Genomic DNA, 8,671 nt, shown 5'->3' with positions numbered 1-8,671 from the left:
ATACATTTTGATTTCAACATATTATTATTTAGTGAGTGCATAGCTTTACAAATATAGCTTAAAATATGCAGTTCATTTTTTTTAAAATAAGAGCATGACACCTCACATAACGAGGAAGATATGACCAACTTAAAAAAAGAGATTTTTGAAGGAATTACATTCAAAATTGATAATGTGAGCAGAAGACAAATTGCGAATTGAGAAAAAAACAGAAGTCCAAGCTCCAGAAGAGCTTACCAAGTGAATAATTGCTTGTTAGATATCATTTGCACTGTAGATTCTGTCTTTTCAGCATATTATTAAAAGCAGCTTAATACAACGTTTTGTGTGGTGATGATTTTCCTAGTAATTATATGAGAAACAAATCATTTGTTTCTATTTATAACCATTTAAAAATCTTTTAGCCTGAATGTAATTTACGTGACCAACTCAATATTAATAGACGTAAACAGAGAGTAAGCAAAAGCATATTTCCCTGACCGGGAATCGAACCCGGGCCGCGGCGGTGAGAGCGCCGAATCCTAACCACTAGACCACCAGGGAAGTTGATAACGCTGGCATTCGGAAATTATATGAAGTTGAAAGCAGCGTCTATAATCTATATGTTTGCACAGTAATTCTTAAATCGGCTTCAGAATCTGCAGACACGCTTTTATGTAGCATCGTTCCGTGAATTTCCAACACGCTAACTACAAGTCTACTCCATTTCGGCTTTCTCGCCCACTTCTCTAATTAACTGTGAACTTGGAGCTTTGATACAACATTCCTGAGAACCGAATGAAACCCCTGTACTTAACATAGAAACAGAATGTGAACAATTGTAACTTTTTGTGTTTAATTGTCGTTTTATCTTTTTCCTGCTCTCCTCTCCACTCTTGTTTCAGATCCGATGCAAGGTATTTGACTTGTCAAATTTTAAATCCTGTCCCCTTCTGATTCATGCTATGTTTTACCAGGTATTAATATATTACATGTTAATTTTATTTCACAGTATACGATATAAATGCTGTCCTTTCATATTGAAAAATACCAATTCGATCGCAAAAAACCATAGTTGGGAGCTTCATATCAAAGGATCTACTTTGTATCGAAAGGAAGGCATCGGCGGTGGTGTGGCTCTGTTGGTAAGAGATGGAATTACATCTTTAGAAAGCGGTGATACAGGGTCAGAGAATATTGAATCTTTGTGAGTGGAGTTAAGAAATTGCAAGGGTAAAAAAAACATTATGGGAATCATATATAGGCCTCCAAATAGTAGCCAAGAAATGGGGTTGAGATTGCAAAGGGAGCTGGAAAAGGCATGTAATGAGTCCTCACTTGGAGTACCGTGGGCAGTTTTGGTCTCCTTATTTAAGAAAGGATGTGCTGACGTTGGAGAGGGTATAGAGAAGATTCACTAGAATGATTCTGGGAATGAGAGGGTTAATATATTAGACTAGAATAGTACAGCACAATACAGGCCCTTCGGCCCACAATGTTGTGCCGACCCTCAAACCCTGCCTCCCATATAAGCCCCCACCTTAGATTCCTCCATATACCTGTCTAGTAGTCTCTTAAACTTCACTAGTGTATCTGCCTCCACCACTGACTCAGGCAGTGCATTCCACGCACCAACCACTCTCTGAGTAAAAAGCCTTCCTCTAATATCCCCCTTGAACTTCCCACCCCTTACATTAAAGCCATGTCCTCTTGTATTGAGCAGTGGTGCCCTGGGGAAGAGGCGCTGGCTATCCACTCTGTCTATTCCTCTTATTATCTTGTACACCTCTATCATGTCTCCTCTCATTCTCCTTCTCTCCAAAGAGTAAAGCCCTAGCTCCCTTAATCTCTGATCATAATCCATACTTTCTAAACCAGGCAGCATCCTGGTAAATCTCCTCTGTACCCTTTCCAATGCTTCCACATCCTTCCTATAGTGAGGTGACCAGAACTGGACACAGTACTCCAAGTGTGGCCTAACCAGAGCTTTATAGAGCTGCATCATTACATCGCGACTCTTAAACTCTATCCCTCAACTTATGAAAGCTAACACCCCATAAGCTTTCTTAACTACCTTATCCACCTGTGAGGCAACTTTCAGGGATCTGTGGACATGTACCCCGAGATCCCTCTGCTCCTCCACACTACCAAGTATCCTGCCATTTACTTTGTACTCTGCCTTGGAGTTTGTCCTTCCAAAGTGTACCACCTCACACTTCTCCAGGTTGAACTCCATCTGCCACTTCTCAGCCCACTTCTGCATCCTATCAATGTCTCTCTGCAATCTTTGACAATCCTCTACACTATCTACAACACCACCAACCTTTTGTGTCGTCTGCAAACTTGTCAACCCACCCTTCTACCCCCACATCCAGGTCGTTAATAAAAATCACGAAAAGTAGCGGTCCCAGAACAGATCCTTGTGGGATACCACTAGTCACAATCCTCCAATCTGAATGTACTCCCTCCAGCACCACCCTCTGCCTTCTGCAGGCAAGCCAATTCTGAATCCACCTGGCCAAACTTCCCTGGATCCTATGCCTTCTAACTTTCTGAATAAGCCTACCGTGTGGAACCTTGTCAAATGCCTTACTAAAATCCATATAGATCACATCCACTGCACTACCCTCATCTAGATGCCTGGTCACCTCCTCAAAGAACTCTATCAGGCTTGTTAGACACGATCTGCCCTTCACAAAGCCATGCTGACTGTCCCTGATCAGACCATGATTCTCTAAATGCCTATAGATCCTATCTCTAAGAATCTTTTCCAACAGCTTTCCCACCACAGACATAAGGCTCACTGGTCTATAATTACCCGGACTATCCCTACTACCTTTTTTGAACAAGGGAAGAACATTCGCCTCCCTCCAATCCTCCGGTACCATTCCCGTGGACAACGAGGACATAAAGATCCTAGCCAGAGACTCAGCAATCTCTTCTCTCGCCTCGTGGAGCAGCCGGAGGAATATTCCGTCAGGCCCTGGGGACTTATCTGTCCTAATGTATTTTAACAACTCCAACACCTCCTCTCCCTTAATATCAGCATGCTCCAGAACATCAACCTCACTCATATTGTCCTCACCATCAAGTTCCCTCTCATTGTTGAATACCAAAGAGAAGTATTCATTGAGGACCTCGCTGACTTCGACAGCCTCCAGGCACACCTTTATCTCTAATTGGTCCTACCTTCACTCCTGTCATCCTTTTTTTCTTCACATAATTGAAGAATGCCTTGGGGTTTTCCTTTACCCTACTCACCAAGGCCTTCTCATGCCCCCTTCTTGCTCTTCTCAGCCCCTTCTTAAGCTCCTTTCTTGCTTCCCTGTATTCCTCAATAGATCCATCTGATCCTTGCTTCCTAAACCTCATGTATGCTGCCTTCTTCCTCCTGACTAGATTTTCCACCTCACTTGTCACCCATGGTTCCTTCACCCTACCTTCTTTATCTTCCACACCGGGACAAATTTATCCCTTACATCCCGCAAGAGATCTCTAAACATCGACCACATGTCCATAGTACATTTCCCTGCAAAAACATCATCCCAATTCACACCCGCAAGTTCTAGCCTTATAGCTTCATAATTTGCCTTTCCCCAATTAAAAATTTTCCTGTCCTCTTTGATTCTATTCTTTTCCATGATAATTATAAAGGCCAGGGAGCGGTGGTCACTGTCCCCCAGATGCTCACCCACTGAGAGATCTATGACCTGACCTAGTTCATTACCTAGTACTAGATCTAGTATGGCATTCCCCCTAGTCGGCCTGTCCATATACTGTGACAGGAATCCATCCTCATAACATATGAGGAACGTTTGTCCGCTCTTGGACTGTATTCCTTGGAGTTTAGAAGAATGAGGGGAGACCTCATAGAAACATTTTGAATGTTGAAAGGCACGGACAGAGTGGATGTGGCAAAGTTTCCCATGATGGGGGAGTCTAGTACAAGAGGGCATGACTTAAGGATTGAAGGGCTCCCATTCAGAACAGAAATGCGAAGAAATTTTTTTAGTCAGAGGGTGGTGAATCTATGAAATTTGTTGCCACGGGCAGCAATGGAGGCCAAGTCATTGGGTGTATTTAAGGCAGAGATTGATAGGTATCTGAGTAGCCAGGGCATCAAAGGTTATGGTGAGAAGGCAGGGGAGTGGGACTAAATGGGAGAATGGATCGGCTCATGATAAAATGGCAGAGCAGACTCGATGGGCCGAATGGCCGACTTCTGCTCCTTTGTCTTATGGTCTAATCTTAAGGTGGATAAGTCACCTAGGCCAGATGCACTACATCCCAGAGTCCTGAGAGAGGTTGCTGAAGAGATAACAGATGCATTGGTCATGATCTTTCAAATATCACTTGATTCTGGCACGGTCCTGGAGGACTGGAAGATTGCAAATGTCACTCCATTCTTCTTGAAGGGAGGAAGGCAAAAGAGAGGAAATTATAAGCTAGTCAGCCTAACCTCAGTGGTTGGGAAAGTGTTGGAGTCTATTATTAAGGACGAGGTTTCAAGGTACTTGGAGACTAATGATAAAATAAGTCAAAGTTAGCATGTTTTAAAAATATGTTTTCATTAGGAAATCTTGCCCGATAAATCTGTTAGATCCTTCGAGGCAGTAACAAGCAGGGTGGACAAAGGAGAGGCTGTGGATGACATTTACTTGGACCTTCAGAAGGCATTTGATAAGGTGCCACACATGAGGCTGCTTAACAAAATAAAATCCTATGGTGTTACAGGAAAGAGACTGGCATGGATAGCAGAATGGCTGACAGGCAGAAAGCAGCAAGTGGGAATAAAAGGGGCCTTTTCTGGTTGGCTGACGGTGACCAGTGGTGTTCCTCAGTGGTTAGTATTGGGACTGCTGCTTTTCACATTGTTTGTCAATGATTTAGATAGTGTAATTGATGGCTTAGTGGCAAAGTTTGCAGATGATACAAAGACAGGTGGAGGGGTAGGCAGTACTGTGGAAGTAATGTGATTGCAGCAGGACCTAGACAAATTGGAAGAATGGGCAAAAAAGGGGCAGATAGAATACAGTGTTGGGAAATGTATGATATTTTGGTAAAAGGAACAATAGTGCAGACTATTGTCTAAATGGGGAGAAGTTCAAACATCAGAAGTGCAAAGGGACTTAAGAGTCCTCATTAAAGACTCCCAGAAGGTTAATTTACAGGTTGAGTCTGTGGTAAAGAAAGCAAATGCAATGTTGGCATTTATTTCAAGGGGGATAGAAAAAAAAGCAAGGAGATAATACTGAGCCTTTATAAGATTCTAGTCAGGCCACACCTAGAGTATTGTCAACAGTTTTGGGCCCTGTATCTCAGAAAGGATGTGTTATCATTGGAGAGGGTCCAGAAGAGGTTCACAGGGATGATTCTTGGTATGAAGGGGTTAGCATATGAGCAGCATTTGGCAGCCTTGGCCCTGTACTCACTGGAATTTAAAAGAATGCGGGGCGGGGTGGGGGAGGGATCTCATTGAAACTTACCAAATGTTCAAAGGACTAGGTAGAGTGAATGTGGAGAGGATGTTTCCTTTGGTGGGGATATCCAGAACTAGAGGGCACAGCCCCAAAATTAGGGGGTGACCCTTTCGAACTGAGGTAAGGAGGAATTTTTTTAGCCAGAGAGTAGTAAAGCTGTGGAGTGCTGTGCCACAGACTGCGGTGGAGGCCGAGTCCATGCATGTATTTAAGACAGAAGTTGATCGTTTCCTGATCGGTCAGGGCATTAAATGATATGGTGAAAGGCAGATGTATGTGGTTGAGTGGGATCCAGAATCAGCCATGATGGAATGTAGAACAGACTCGATGGGCTGAATGGCCTAGTTTTGCTCCTATGTCTTTAGGGTCTTATGATCTTAAAATGCAGAAATACTCCTTCCTTCACAGAAGACTTGCACCCCTCATTTTTTATCAACTCATTATGTCATCTCACCCACGAAATGCTCACTGACCAGACTAGTTATAGAAAATGTGCTTTCGCAATACAAACCCCATGAAAGAACCAGCGCAAACATACATCCAATAGCCCCTTTATTAGTTATGCCTGCACACCTGCTCTATTCTGCAAATAATCTAATCAGCCAATCATGTGGCAGCAACTCAATGCATAAAAGCACGCAAACCTGTTGTTCAGAGTGGTGAAAAATGTGATCCAAGTGCCCTTGACCATGGAATGATTGTTGGTGCCAGACAGTGTGGTTGAAGTATCTCAGAAACATACTTCATTGCTTGCTGATGGATTATGCAGCCAGTTGTCAAAGGTCTTAATGGACATCTTTAATATCTCTCTACAACAGTCCACTGTCCATGCAGGCTTCAAGGCAGACACCATCATTCCAGAGTCCAAGAGAGCGACAGTAACTGGCCTAAATGATTACCACATAATTGCACTGACCCCAACAATCATGAAGTGCTTTGAGTGGATGGTAATGGATCATATAAGATCCTACCTTCCAGCTACATTGGATCCTTTCCAGTTCACCTAACACTCAAACCAGAGTATTGATGATGCCATAGGCTTGGCCCTCCATGCCATCCTGTCCCACTCAGAAAATGATGCATCCTATGCAAGGTTGTTGTTAGAACATAGATAGAATAGTACAGCACAGTACAGGCCCTTTGGCCCACAATGTTGTGCTGACCCTCAAACCCTGCCTCCCATATAAGCCCCCACCTTAAATTCCTCCATATACCTGTCTAGTAGTCTCTTAAACTTCACTAGTGTATCTGCCTCCACCACTGACTCAGGCAGTACATTCCACGCACCAACCACTCTCTGAGTAAAAAACCTTCCTCTAATATCCCCCTTGAACTTCCCACCCCTTACCTTAAAGCCATGTCCTCTTGTATTGAGCAGTGGTGCCCTGGGGAAGAGGCGCCGGCTATCCACTCTATCTATTCCTCTTATTATCTTGTACACCTCTATCATGTCTCCTCTCACCCTCCTTCTCTCCAAAGAGTAAAGCCCTTGCTTCCTTCACTGACTTCAGTTCAGTGTTTAACATCCCTCATCTCTGTCCTCATTAGGACTCAACACATCTCTCTGTAACTGAACCTTGGACCTCTTGATGGAAAGACTTCAGTCAGTTTGAGTTGGCAGCAACAGCTCAAGCTCCATCACACTGAGCACCTGTGCCCCCCCAGGGCTGTGAGCCAAGCCCACTGCTCCTCATATTACTAACTCATGACTGCACTGCCAGATCCAGCTCAAACCACCTCAGCAAGTTCACAGTGGTTGGCTTCATCAGCAACAATGACGGGTTGGCCTGAGAACAACAACCTGATATTTAACGTGGACAAGACAAAAGAGATGATTGTGGACTTCAGGAAGGTGCAGAAAGACCACTCTCCCTTTCACATCAATGGTTCTACCGTGGAGAGAGTAAAGAGCACAAAGTTCCTTGGTGTGTATATAACTGACAATCTAACCTGGACCGACACCTCTTCGTTATTCAAGAAGGCATAGCAGCATCTACACTTTCTGAGAAGATTGAGGCATGCAAGGCTCCCCACCCCCATTCTTACAACCCACAGGACCAGCATCTGGCTCCATTGTGTGGTACAGAAGTTGCAAGGCATCAGACCACAAGATCCTATATAGAATAGTGAAAACTGCCGAGAGGTTCACCGGGATCTCCCTCAGCCCTATTTGTGACAGTTACCGGGAGCATTGTATATGAAGAGTCCAGAGTATTTGCTGAGGCTCCCCACCACCTGACTCACTATCTCCTTGACCCACTACCATCAGAAAAGAGGTACAGGAGCACCAAAACTAGATCTGCAAGATTGGGTAACAGCTTCTTCCCTCAGGCATGAGACTAATGAATACCCGCCACCATCTAGGTCTCGTAAATAGGACACCAACTTGTTTACTGTGACTGTACTGTTTACGGTTTACCTGTGCTGCACACTACATGCACTTCGAGTTACATTTTATTAACTTATTTGTGGTAACATTTTGTTTCATGTGCTGTGTGTGATAATGTTTTGTGGGTGAACTGTGGTCCAGAAGAACGTTGTCTCATTTGGTTGTATATATGTACAGTCAGATGACAATGAACTTGTACTTGAAGTTAAGAAACTGCTGATCTCCTGGGATTTTTACACACAACATTCTCTAGAGTTTACAGAGAATGGTGCGAAAACAAAAATCCAATGAGCAGCAGTTCTATGGGTGACAACACCTTGTTAATGAGTGGGGTCAGAGGAGAAGGCCAGACTGATTCAAGCTGACAGCAACCCAGATAACCACACATTACAACAGTGCTGTGTAGAAGAGCATCTCGGAATGCACAACACGTCAAACCTTGAAGTGGATGGACTGCAGCAGCAGAAGATCATGAACATTCACTCAGTGGCCACTTTGTTAGGTACAGGAGGTAACTACTAAAACAGCCACTGAATGTAAACTGCATATGTTCTAAATCTTCTCATAGTTACCCTGCTGGAGACTACAGGCCATATTTCTTCCAAACCCACAGCTATTTAAGTAGCGTTCATAACGTAAACAGTAGATGATTTACTTGATAGTTTTTTTTGAATTACAGAAAACTGGATTGTGAAGTTGTAAAGTCACTGAATTAAATTCGCAACAGGATAGCTTGTTAGAATAAACTCTTTTGCCTCACATGGTTTTGAGTGTTAAAATCTATGCATCAATTTGTTGGAAAGCGAAACTTTATGTTATTTTA

General features: G+C 43.4%; 1 non-coding gene across 1 annotated transcript; it reads right to left on the bottom strand.

Moving 5' to 3' along the window:
- Positions 1-471: 471 nt before the first annotated feature.
- Positions 472-543, bottom strand: trnae-cuc (transfer RNA glutamic acid (anticodon CUC)). Its single transcript has one exon. It is a non-coding gene; the product is annotated as a tRNA-Glu (tRNA).
- Positions 544-8,671: the final 8,128 nt, after the last annotated feature.

Source organism: Mobula birostris, chromosome 2, assembly GCF_030028105.1.
Source record: "Mobula birostris isolate sMobBir1 chromosome 2, sMobBir1.hap1, whole genome shotgun sequence".
Classification (NCBI taxonomy): domain Eukaryota; kingdom Metazoa; phylum Chordata; class Chondrichthyes; order Myliobatiformes; family Myliobatidae; genus Mobula; species Mobula birostris.
The sequence above is the reverse complement of the archived record's forward strand: the minus strand, read 5'-3'. Positions and strand labels throughout refer to the sequence as shown.